The 12,500-nt window shown below is 41.6% G+C and overlaps 1 protein-coding gene across 2 annotated transcripts in view; it reads left to right on the forward strand.

Moving 5' to 3' along the window:
* Positions 1-12,500, forward strand: part of GDPD4 (glycerophosphodiester phosphodiesterase domain containing 4) — a 225,002-nt gene that overhangs the window by 70,841 nt on the left and 141,661 nt on the right. The gene's annotated exons all lie outside the window — the stretch shown is intronic.

Here is a 12,500-nt window from a genome sequence, read left to right on the forward strand (position 1 = left end):
TCGGCAGGCACTGTTTTAGACACCTTATTCTTTAGGGGCTTTCCCAAATCATAGGCAGAGCCTCATTTTCGCGCCGGTGTTGCGCACTTGTTTTTGAGAGGCATGACATGCAGTCGCATGTGAGAGGAGCTCTGATACTTAGAAAAGACTTTCTGAAGGCGTCATTTGGTATCGTATTCCCCTTTGGGCTTGGTTGGGTCTCAGCAAAGCAGATACCAGGGACTGTAAAGGGGTTAAAGTTAAAAACGGCTCCGGTTCCGTTATTTTAAGGGTTAAAGCTTCCAAATTTGGTGTGCAATACTTTTAAGGCTTTAAGACACTGTGGTGAAAATTTGGTGAATTTTGAACAATTCCTTCATGTTTTTTCGCAATTGCAGTAATAAAGTGTGTTCAGTTTAAAATTTAAAGGGACAGTAACGGTTTTATTTTAAAACGTTTTTTGTACTTTGTTATCAAGTTTATGCCTGTTTAACATGTCTGAACTACCAGATAGACTGTGTTCTGAATGTGGGGAAGCCAGAATTCCTATTCATTTAAATAAATGTGATTTATGTGACAATGACAATGATGCCCAAGATGATTCCTCAAGTGAGGGGAGTAAGCATGGTACTGCATCATTCCCTCCTTCGTCTACACGAGTCTTGCCCACTCAGGAGGCCCCTAGTACATCTAGCGCGCCAATACTCCTTACTATGCAACAATTAACGGCTGTAATGGATAATTCTGTCAAAAACATTTTAGCCAAAATGAACACTTATCAGCGTAAGCGCGACTGCTCTGTTTTAGATACTGAAGAGCATGACGACGCTGATAATAATGTTTCTGAAGGGCCCCTAACCCAGTCTGATGGGGCCAGGGAGGTTTTGTCTGAGGGAGAAATTACTGATTCAGGGAACATTTCTCAACAAGCTGAACCTGATGTGATTACGTTTAAATTTAAGTTGGAACATCTCCGCATTCTGCTTAAGGAGGTATTATCCACTCTGGATGATTGTGACAAGTTGGTCATCCCAGAGAAACTATGTAAAATGGACAAGTTCCTAGAGGTCCCGGGGCTCCCAGAAGCTTTTCCTATACCCAAGCGGGTGGCGGACATTGTTAATAAAGAATGGGAAAGGCCCGGTATTCCTTTCGCCCCTCCCCCCATATTTAAAAAATTGTTTCCTATGGTCGACCCCAGAAAGGACTTATGGCAGACAGTCCCCAAGGTCGAGGGAGCGGTTTCCACTTTAAACAAACGCACCACTATACCCATAGAGGATAGTTGTGCTTTCAAAGATCCTATGGATAAAAAATTAGAAGGTTTACTTAAAAAGATGTTTGTTCAGCAGGGTTACCTTCTACAACCAATTTCATGCATTGTCCCTGTCGCTACAGCCGCATGTTTCTGGTTCGATGAGCTGATAAAGGCGGTCGATAGTGATTCTCCTCCTTATGAGGAGATTATGGACAGAATCAATGCTCTCAAATTGGCTAATTCTTTCACCCTAGACGCCACTTTGCAATTGGCTAGGTTAGCGGCCAAGAATTCTGGGTTTGCTATTGTGGCGCGCAGAGCGCTTTGGTTGAAATCTTGGTCAGCTGATGCGTCTTCCAAGAACAAGCTACTTAACATTCCTTTCAAGGGGAAAACGCTGTTTGGCCCTGACTTGAAAGAGATTATCTCTGATATCACTGGGGGTAAGGGCCACGCCCTTCCTCAGGATCGGCCTTTCAAGGCAAAAAATAAACCTAATTTTCGTCCCTTTCGTAGAAACGGACCAGCCCAAAGTGCCACGTCCTCTAAGCAAGAGGGTAATACTTCTCAAGCCAAGCCAGCTTGGAGACCAATGCAAGGCTGGAACAAGGGAAAGCAGGCTAAGAAACCTGCCACTGCTACCAAGACAGCATGAAATGTTGGCCCCCGATCCGGGACCGGATCTGGTGGGGGGCAGACTCTCTCTCTTCGCTCAGGCTTGGGCAAGAGATGTTCTGGATCCTTGGGCGCTAGAAATAGTCTCCCAAGGTTATCTTCTGGAATTCAAGGGGCTTCCCCCAAGGGGGAGGTTCCACAGGTCTCAGTTGTCTTCAGACCACATAAAAAGACAGGCATTCTTACATTGTGTAGAACACCTGTTAAAAATGGGAGTGATTCATCCTGTTCCATTAAGAGAACAAGGGATGGGGTTCTACTCCAATCTGTTCATAGTTCCCAAAAAAGAGGGAACGTTCAGACCAATCTTAGATCTCAAGATCTTAAACAAGTTTCTCAAGGTTCCATCGTTCAAGATGGAAACCATTCGAACTATTCTTCCTTCCATCCAGGAAGGTCAATTCATGACCACGGTGGATTTAAAGGATGCGTATCTACATATTCCTATCCACAAGGAACATCATCGGTTCCTAAGGTTCGCATTCCTGGACAAGCATTACCAGTTCGTGGCGCTTCCTTTCGGATTAGCCACTGCTCCAAGGATTTTCACAAAGGTACTAGGGTCCCTTCTAGCTGTGCTAAGACCAAGGGGCATTGCTGTAGTACCTTACTTGGACGACATTCTGATTCAAGCGTCGTCCCTTCCTCAAGCAAAGGCCCACACGGACATTGTCCTGGCCTTTCTCAGATCTCACGGATGGAAAGTGAACGTGGAAAAGAGTTCTCTATCTCCGTCAACAAGGGTTCCCTTCTTGGGAACAATAATAGACTCCTTAGAAATGAGGATTTTTCTGACAGAGGCCAGAAAAACAAAACTTCTAGACTCTTGTCGGATACTTCATTCTGTTCCTCTTCCTTCCATAGCGCAGTGCATGGAAGTGATCGGTTTGATGGTAGCGGCAATGGACATAGTTCCTTTTGCGCGCATTCATCTAAGACCATTACAACTGTGCATGCTCAGTCAGTGGAATGGGGACTATACAGACTTGTCTCCGAAGATACAAGTAAATCAGAGGACAAGAGACTCACTCCGTTGGTGGCTGTCCCTGGACAACCTGTCACAAGGGATGACATTCCGCAGACCAGAGTGGGTCATTGTCACGACCGACGCCAGTCTGATGGGCTGGGGCGCGGTCTGGGGATCCCTGAAAGCTCAGGGTCTTTGGTCTCGGGAAGAATCTCTTCTACCGATAAATATTCTGGAACTGAGAGCGATATTCAATGCTCTCAAGGCTTGGCCTCAGCTAGCGAGGGCCAAGTTCATACGGTTTCAATCAGACAACATGACAACTGTTGCGTACATCAACCATCAGGGGGGAACAAGGAGTTCCCTAGCGATGGAAGAAGTGACCAAAATCATTCTATGGGCGGAGTCTCACTCCTGCCACCTGTCTGCTATCCACATCCCAGGAGTGGAAAATTGGGAAGCGGATTTTCTGAGTCGTCAGACATTGCATCCGGGGGAGTGGGAACTCCATCCGGAAATCTTTGCCCAAGTCACTCAGCTGTGGGGCATTCCAGACATGGATCTGATGGCCTCTCGTCAGAACTTCAAAGTTCCTTGCTACGGGTCCAGATCCAGGGATCCCAAGGCGGCTCTAGTGGATGCACTAGTAGCACCTTGGACCTTCAAACTAGCTTATGTGTTCCCGCCGTTTCCTCTCATCCCCAGGCTGGTAGCCAGGATCAATCAGGAGAGGGCGTCGGTGATCTTGATAGCTCCTGCGTGGCCACGCAGGACTTGGTATGCAGATCTGGTGAATATGTCATCGGCTCCACCATGGAAGCTACCTTTGAGACGAGACCTTCTTGTTCAAGGTCCGTTCGAACATCCGAATCTGGTCCCACTCCAGCTGACTGCTTGGAGATTGAACGCTTGATCTTATCGAAGCGAGGGTTCTCAGATTCTGTTATCGATACTCTTGTTCAGGCCAGAAAGCCTGTAACTAGAAAGATTTACCACAAAATTTGGAAAAAATATATCTGTTGGTGTGAATCTAAAGGATTCCCTTGGGACAAGGTTAAGATTCCTAAGATTCTATCCTTCCTTCAAGAAGGATTGGAAAAAGGATTATCTGCAAGTTCCCTGAAGGGACAGATTTCTGCCTTGTCTGTGTTACTTCACAAAAAGCTGGCAGCTGTGCCAGATGTTCAAGCCTTTGTTCAGGCTCTGGTTAGAATTAAGCCTGTTTACAAACCTTTGACTCCTCCTTGGAGTCTCAATTTAGTTCTTTCAGTTCTTCAGGGGGTTCCGTTTGAACCCTTACATTCCGTTGATATTAAGTTATTATCTTGGAAAGTTTTGTTTTTAGTTGCAATTTCTTCTGCTAGAAGAGTTTCAGAATTATCTGCTCTGCAGTGTTCTCCTCCTTATCTGGTGTTCCATGCAGATAAGGTGGTTTTACGTACTAAACCTGGTTTTCTTCCAAAAGTTGTTTCTAACAAAAACATTAACCAGGAGATTGTCGTACCTTCTCTGTGTCCGAAACCAGTTTCAAAGAAGGAACGTTTGTTGCACAATTTGGATGTTGTTCGCGCTCTAAAATTCTATTTAGATGCTACAAAGGATTTTAGACAAACATCTTCCTTGTTTGTTGTTTATTCCGGTAAAAGGAGAGGTCAAAAAGCAACTTCTACCTCTCTCTCTTTTTGGATTAAAAGCATCATCAGATTGGCTTACGAGACTGCCGGACGGCAGCCTCCCGAAAGAATCACAGCTCATTCCACTAGGGCTGTGGCTTCCACATGGGCCTTCAAGAACGAGGCTTCTGTTGATCAGATATGTAGGGCAGCGACTTGGTCTTCACTGCACACTTTTACCAAATTTTACAAGTTTGATACTTTTGCTTCTTCTGAGGCTATTTTTGGGAGAAAGGTTTTGCAAGCCGTGGTGCCTTCCATTTAGGTGACCTGATTTGCTCCCTCCCTTCATCCGTGTCCTAAAGCTTTGGTATTGGTTCCCACAAGTAAGGATGACGCCGTGGACCGGACACACCTATGTTGGAGAAAACAGAATTTATGTTTACCTGATAAATTACTTTCTCCAACGGTGTGTCCGGTCCACGGCCCGCCCTGGTTTTTTTAATCAGGTCTGATAATTTATTTTCTTTAACTACAGTCACCACGGTACCATATGGTTTCTCCTATGCAAATATTCCTCCTTAACGTCGGTCGAATGACTGGGGTAGGCGGAGCCTAGGAGGGATCATGTGACCAGCTTTGCTGGGCTCTTTGCCATTTCCTGTTGGGGAAGAGAATATCCCACAAGTAAGGATGACGCTGTGGACCGGACACACCGTTGGAGAAAGTAATTTATCAGGTAAACATAAATTCTGTTTTTTTATCATTTTATTTTTTTGAATCCCAGATTTGGGGATTTGTACCTGTACTACACTTTAGGTATACAAAATATAACATATTTTGTTGCAAATTAATTATTTTTACAATGAGGTTTATGCTGAAGGAATTCTTTGAATATACTCATAGTAAGTTGGCGTAATAATTATTCCTAGAAGATAAGAATAATGTCTAATGTTATTTGTGCCCAAATAATAACGAAGAAACAAATATGATAGCGCTATGGATAATCCTTTCCCTAAATTATTTTGTATTAAAGGGACAGTAAAGTCATAATTAGATATTCATGAGTTTGACAGAGCTTACAGTTTTAAACAACTTTCCAATTTACTTCTATTATTTTATTTGCTTCCTTCTCTTGTTATCCTTTGCTGAAAGGTTTATCTTTGCAAGCTCAGGAGCAGCAAAGAACCTAGGTTCTAGCTGTTGATTGGTGGCTGCATATATATATTGATTGTGATTGGCTCACCCATGTGTTCAGTGAGAAACCAGTAGTGCATTGCTGCTCCTCCAACAAATTATACCAAGGAAATGAAGAAAATTTGCTAAGTAAACTGGAAAGTTGTTTAAAATTGTATGTTCTGTCCAAACCATGAAAGAAAAATGTTGGGTTTCATGTCTCTTTAAGTCTTAAAGTATAGTTACAACAAAATAATGCCAGTCCTAAATTATAAGTGTAGTGAACCATTAATAAAGCAAATTACAGGAACAAGGGTACAACGTTAAGAAGTCTCTACTACAAACAAATCCACCTGTCTTTTTGATTATTTTATGTAAAGACGGTTTACAGCTTACAGTGACTCAAGGAAAAGGCCCTCTATTCTTATGATTTGTGTAAATGAGGCCTATTTATCAAGCCGTCAACTGTGCTGCATTCGCCAGCACCAATACGCTCGCCTGACATCGCCTAACATCGCGGCCGCGGACCTGAATACACTCTCCATATTTAACAAAAAAGCTGTCAAAAAGCCGCGCACCAAGTACGGGGCGATGAACAGCGGACTGTTGTTAACTAAACAGTCATCGATCTCGCTGCTATTCGGCTTTTTCACAGCTTTATTTGTATACTGTCACTAAACACCGCCACTATCCTAAACTGTTTAACCCCTATCCAGCCGCTCCCCGACCCTGCCGCAACTCTAATAAACTTATTAACCCCTATCCCGCTATTCCCGGAGCCCACCGCAACTCTAATAAACTTATTAACCCCTATCCCGCTGCTCCCGGACCCCGCCGCCACCTACATTTTGTTATTAACCCCTAATCTGCTGCCCCCTACACCGCCGTCACAGCCTGGACAGTAACAAGAATTTAGGCCCCGCCCATTGTGGGCGTTAACCGAAAACGCATCCAGAACGACATGGATGCCATAATAACGATACACTATTATTATAATAAAATGCAGTATCCCATAAAAAGCCCTCAGTGCCTGTACATGCTGCCATGAGAAAAAAAAAACCTTATGTAAAGAAAAAAGGGGAGTATTGTCCCAGAGCTGCTTTACAGCTTACCATCAGTGTTAAAAGTTAAGTGCCATAATCACTCTGTCTATTCTCCCAGAATGAATAAAATAGCACTTACCTCAATGCTGCCCGACAGCAGGACCGTCCATCAGGTGTAAGAGGATCCTTCTCTCCCTCTCATAGCCCTGTGGAAACAGATCAGCCTGAGTTACCATGCGCTTAGGCTATCTATAGTGGGGCAGCAACATCTTAGGAGGCGCAGTGAGAATTATGTCCCACCAGTTCCTAATGCTTTAAAGTCACCAAAAGCCCTGCTGTAGAGACTGATCAGGTCTAGGCTACACCACAGATCAAATTAGCACTCTCTGCCACTACTTAAAAATAATAAACTCTTGATTGGAGAATCTTTTCTAACACCTCACTTTGCCATCTCCTATTACTAACGCAGGCAAAGAGAATGACTGGGTTGGAGGGGAAGGGAGGAGTGCTCTTTGCCGCCTCCTGCAGAGGAGGAGGTGAATATCCCATATGTAATGAAGATGATCCGTGGACTCGTCATGTCCTTAAGAGGAAATTATTTGTACATAAAGACCTCTTTCTAAGGACATGGTGTGTTAACCTAATATTAAAATTAAATAATAAAGATTCAATAATTGTTCTTCCACATGGGGCAAGAAATGATCTTCTGCTGTATTTATATTATATATGCAGTACCCCAGTTTCGTCAGCTGTGTGAAGTTGGCACCCTATGTAATTAATTTGTGAATACAAATATACTATTTGTTAGTGCTACATTAGTGCTGATTTGTGCTGCAAAAATAAACGTTAGTGCCTGTTTCGTTTCTGAGATATTGCACATTGTATTTTTGCCTATGTGACCTCAATATCTGCCCACTTTCCACCCCATGTAATTAAATCATGAACAAAATATCCCATTCGTTATTGCTACGTTTGTGTTGATTTGTTCCGCAAAATGAATTTTAGTACTGGTTTCGTTTCAGAGATATTCCATATTATATTTTAGCTCATGGCATTGGGATCTCAATCTCCGCCCACTCTCCACCCCATGTAATTAAATTGTGAAAAACAATCTACGTTTGTGCTGATTTGAGCTGCAAAAAAGAACATTTGTGCCAGTTTCGTTTTTTGAAATATTGCACATTATATTTTAGGCATGTGACTTCAATCTCCGCCCACTTTCCACCCCATGTAATTAAATCATAAATAGATATACCATTCGTTAGTGCTACATTTGTGCTGATTTGTGCTTAAAAATGAACATTTTTGCCTGTTTCGTTTCTGAGATATTGCACTTTATATTTCAGCCCATATTTCCACCCCATGTAATTAAATCGTAGAAAACAAAAACTCCATTTGTTTGTGCTGAGCGTAAATTTTGTTTGTACTCAAGCACACCATTTACACCAACTTGTAATAAAAGTGCAAGTAAACGTGGTCGCTATATTGCTTATCGCAAACCTGCGCTAACTTTAGCATGTCACTTGTATTCTAGCCCTAAGTATCCAAAGTGATTTAATTAATATAATGAATAATAAAATGAAGCAGTGCACAAAGCAATCCTTTATTTCAATCAGTGCAGAAAACAACTACATATCATATTACAAATGCAGTAAATGTACATTAGACGTCAGAAGGTGAGAGAGCTCACATGACCCCGGCACAAATAATGTACCTGGCCCTGGGACTCTACAGTCATTAAGAAGTTATTGACTTGGGGCTGTGTTACACCCTAACCAACACCCATTAGGTATTGCTTAAATTGTTGTTTTTTTAATACATGACGCATATTAAAATTGTCCCCTAAACGTTTTTTTTTTTTTTACCAGTAGAATGTAAACAATTTAGATCACCAGTGAGCTACTCTTAGAGCCAAATGGGCTGTGAACGTTATGGCAAACCAAGTCCCTCACAGTGGGGAGTGAGAATGTAGCAGATACTAGACTTATGCAGCACAGTATAATTTGTTTCGAGTGAATCATTCGGAACGAATATTCTTAAAATTTTGTTTTAAAATGAACTGAACACTGAATATTAGTTAACATTAGTTTTCATTTAAACGTATGTAAATGTTATCTTGCACCACCTTTGGATACTTGCCTATAGTGCACTGGGGGGTTGCACTAATCCTATTCTTCTTTATAAACTCCAGGGCCTCGCTAATAGGAATATTAGTGCGGCAGATCCCAGAACCTCTCGCTATTCCGACCCTTTTTCACAGAGTCCAAGGCCTAATTCTCCCCTTTTACTGCAGCCCTGAACTCTGTGAAGAAGAAGTTCCTTCAGCACAGGTTCTGGCATCCAAAGCGCTAATCTTCCTATTAGTGCGGCCCTGGAGTCTATGAAAAATGAGAGGATTAGTGCGAAACCCTAGCTCGCTATAGGTAAGTAAGTATACTCCGAATTTAAAGAATAATGAATATACTAATTAAGTATATTCATTATTTTTTAAATTCATTTGGATATTCGTTTCGGTAAAATGAAACGAATATCCGTACTTTTGTTTCAAATTTGCATGGGTAACAAAACAAATACACAAACCTAGTAGATAAAGCTTCCCAAATACTACACACATCTGCCCGGCACGCTGACCTACAGTACTACTGACAGACTTCATCATAGGAAGCTGCAGTACTACTGACTGACTTTATCAGAGGGAGCTGTGGTACTACTGACTGACTTTATTAGAGTGAGCTGCAGTACTACTGACTGACTTTATCAGAGAGAGCTACAGTACTACTGACTGACTTTATCAGAGGTAACTGCAGTACTACTGACAGACTTTATCAGAGAGAGCTGCAGTACTACTGACTGACTTATTCAGAGAGAGCTGCGGTACTACTGACTGACTTTATCAGAGAGAGCTACGGTACTACTGACTGATTTTATCAGAGGGAGCTGTGGTACTACTGACTGACTTTATCAGAGGGAGCTGCAGTACTACTAACTGACTTTATCAGAGAGAGCTGCAGTACTTAGACTGACTTTATCAGAGGGAGCGGCAGTACTACTGACAGACTTTATCAGAGGAAGCTGCGGTACTACTGACTGACTTTATCAGAGGGAGCTGTGGTACTACTGACTGACTTTATCAGAGGGAGCTGTGGTACTACTCACTGACTTTATCAGAGGGAGCTGCAGTACTACTGACTGACTTTATCAGAGGGAGCTGTGGTACTACTGACTGACTTTATCAGAGGGAGCTGCGATACTACTGACTGACTTTATCAGAGGGAGCTGTGGTACTACTGACTGACTTTATCAGAGGGAGCGGCAGTACTACTGACTGACTTTATCAGAGGGAGCTACGGTACTACTGACTGACTTTATCAGAGGAAGCTGCGGTACTACTGACAGACTATATCACAGGGAGCTGCGGTACTACTGACTGACTTTATCAGAGGCTGCTGCGGTACTATTGACTGACTTTATCAGAGGGAGCTGTGGTACTACTGACTGACTTTATCAGTGGGAGCAGCAGTACTACTGACAGACTTTATCAGAGGGAGCTGCGGTACTACTGACAGACTTTATCAGAGAGAGCTGTGATACTACTGACTGACTTTATCAGAGGGAGCTGCAGTACTGCTGACTGACTTTATCAGAGGGAGCTGCAGTACTACTGACTGACTTTATCAGAGGGAGCTGCAGTACTACTTACTGACTTTATCAGAGAGAGCTGCGGTACTACTGACAGACTTTATCAGAGAGAGCTGCAGTACTACTGACTGACTTTATCAGAGAGAGCTGCAGTACTACTGACTGACTTTATCAGAGAGAGCTGCAGTACTACTGACTGACTTTATCAGAGAGAGCTGCAGTACTACTGACTGACTTTATCAGAGGGAGCAGCAGTACTACTGACTGACTTTATCAGAGGGAGCTGCAGTACTACTGACTGACTTTATCAGAGAGAGTTGCAGTACTACTGACTGACTTTATCAGAGAGAGTTGCGGTACTACTGACTGACTTTATCAGAGGGAGCTGCATTAATGTTCTTTGTCTCCATTGCTGAAGCCAGTTAGACACATAGGTAAATTAGCTTTTGAGTTGACCTAACCAATCACTGTGTAGAATGCTGCAGGGCTGTTAATTTTGCTCTACTTAGAGGCACACTGAAGCCCCTACCACACACTTGTGACCTATCATAGAGCTGCATTTACTCTGCAGCAAAGCTGATGGCTGGCTGTGGGGGGTATGTAAACCTCCTGTGGTGGAAAAAAAATCAGGGGATTTTTAAAGCATTCTGGGCAACAAGGGATTTTGTGCTGCAATGGTTTAAATCCATTAAGTCCCTTTATTACTTTGAGATTGTTATATAAAATGCTAAAACAAATTTGAAATATACTTTATTTATTTTGCCTTTTTTCACAGTAATTTAAAGGGACAGTCAAATAAAAAAAAAAAACGTTTATGATTTAAATAGGGAATGTCATTTTAAACAACTTTCCAATTTACTTTTATCACCAATTTTACTTTGTTCTCTTGGTATTCTTAGTTGAAAGCTAAACCAAGGAGGTTCATATGCTAATTTCTTAGACCTTGAAGACTGCCTCTAATCTGAATGCATTTTGACCACTAGAGGGCATTAGTTCATGTGTTTCATATAGATAACATTGAGCTCATGCACGTGAAGTTACCCTGGCGTGAGCACTGATTGGCTAAAATGCATGCCTGTCAAAAGAACTGAAATAAGGGGGCAGTTTGCAGAGGCATAGATACAAGGTAATCACAGAGGTGAAAAGTGTATTTCTATAACAGTGTTGGTTATGCAAAACTGGGGAACGGGTAATAAAGGGATTATCTTTCTTTTTCAAAAACAAAAATTCTGGTGTTGACTGTCCCTTTAAATCTTAAAATTGGCTTCTCCAAATAAGTAAAGTGGTGAGTGTTGTTTGACCATTTTAAAACAATTATTACAAACAAGTTACTAATCTGTTCTTATATATTTCTGACTCTGCTAATATGTTTAAAAATCTACAGGTAGACTGCAGAATTTTTTTTATATATACAAGGTGTTCAGATGAAGTTTGCAGCTAAAATAGACACACTAAATATTGCAATTTTACAGGTACTATCTGTGCATAAACTATGGTTTACTATCCCTTTAATATGGATGCAAATCAGAGGGCTTTAATAAAAAAGACAATATTCATATCTAGCCAAAGTAAGCAGCTGCCTACAGGCACCATCTATGTGTTGCATCTTTTATTATATTTTGTATCCTATAGACATAGGTACCATTAGATACTGCACTTTAAGGCTTCATAAAGGGAAGTAAAACAGTGGGAAGAAAAACTGCCTTATAGATTCTAGAATAAATTCAGACTATGGGCATCACATTAAAATCTGTGCAGAATTTCAGTTATAAAAAAACCCTGCTATTAAACTGCATGTCAGAAATCTTTCCACATCCCTTGATCAATTGGTGACTGCATTAGAAAAAACTATTTGCAGTTTACTGTTTTTAAAATTGATCTTAAACAAAAGGGATTTGTAGAGTTTATTTCTTACGCTGTCATGTAGCTCTGAGGAGGAATTTCAAGAACAAAATAATTAATACCTGATGGGAATAATGTTAAATAGAAACCAGCGTTAATTGTTCTGAAAATGTTGGGTTTTATCAGAAGAAATTATGAAAACCGCACCGCTGAAATTACATACAACTGAACTCTGTCACACAGCAGTGGTTAAAGGGACTTATAACTGCAATAAGGAAATGCATTAGATTATATTATTGCAATATTGC

Source organism: Bombina bombina, chromosome 3 (assembly GCF_027579735.1).
Source record: "Bombina bombina isolate aBomBom1 chromosome 3, aBomBom1.pri, whole genome shotgun sequence".
Taxonomy (NCBI): Eukaryota; Metazoa; Chordata; class Amphibia; order Anura; family Bombinatoridae; genus Bombina; species Bombina bombina.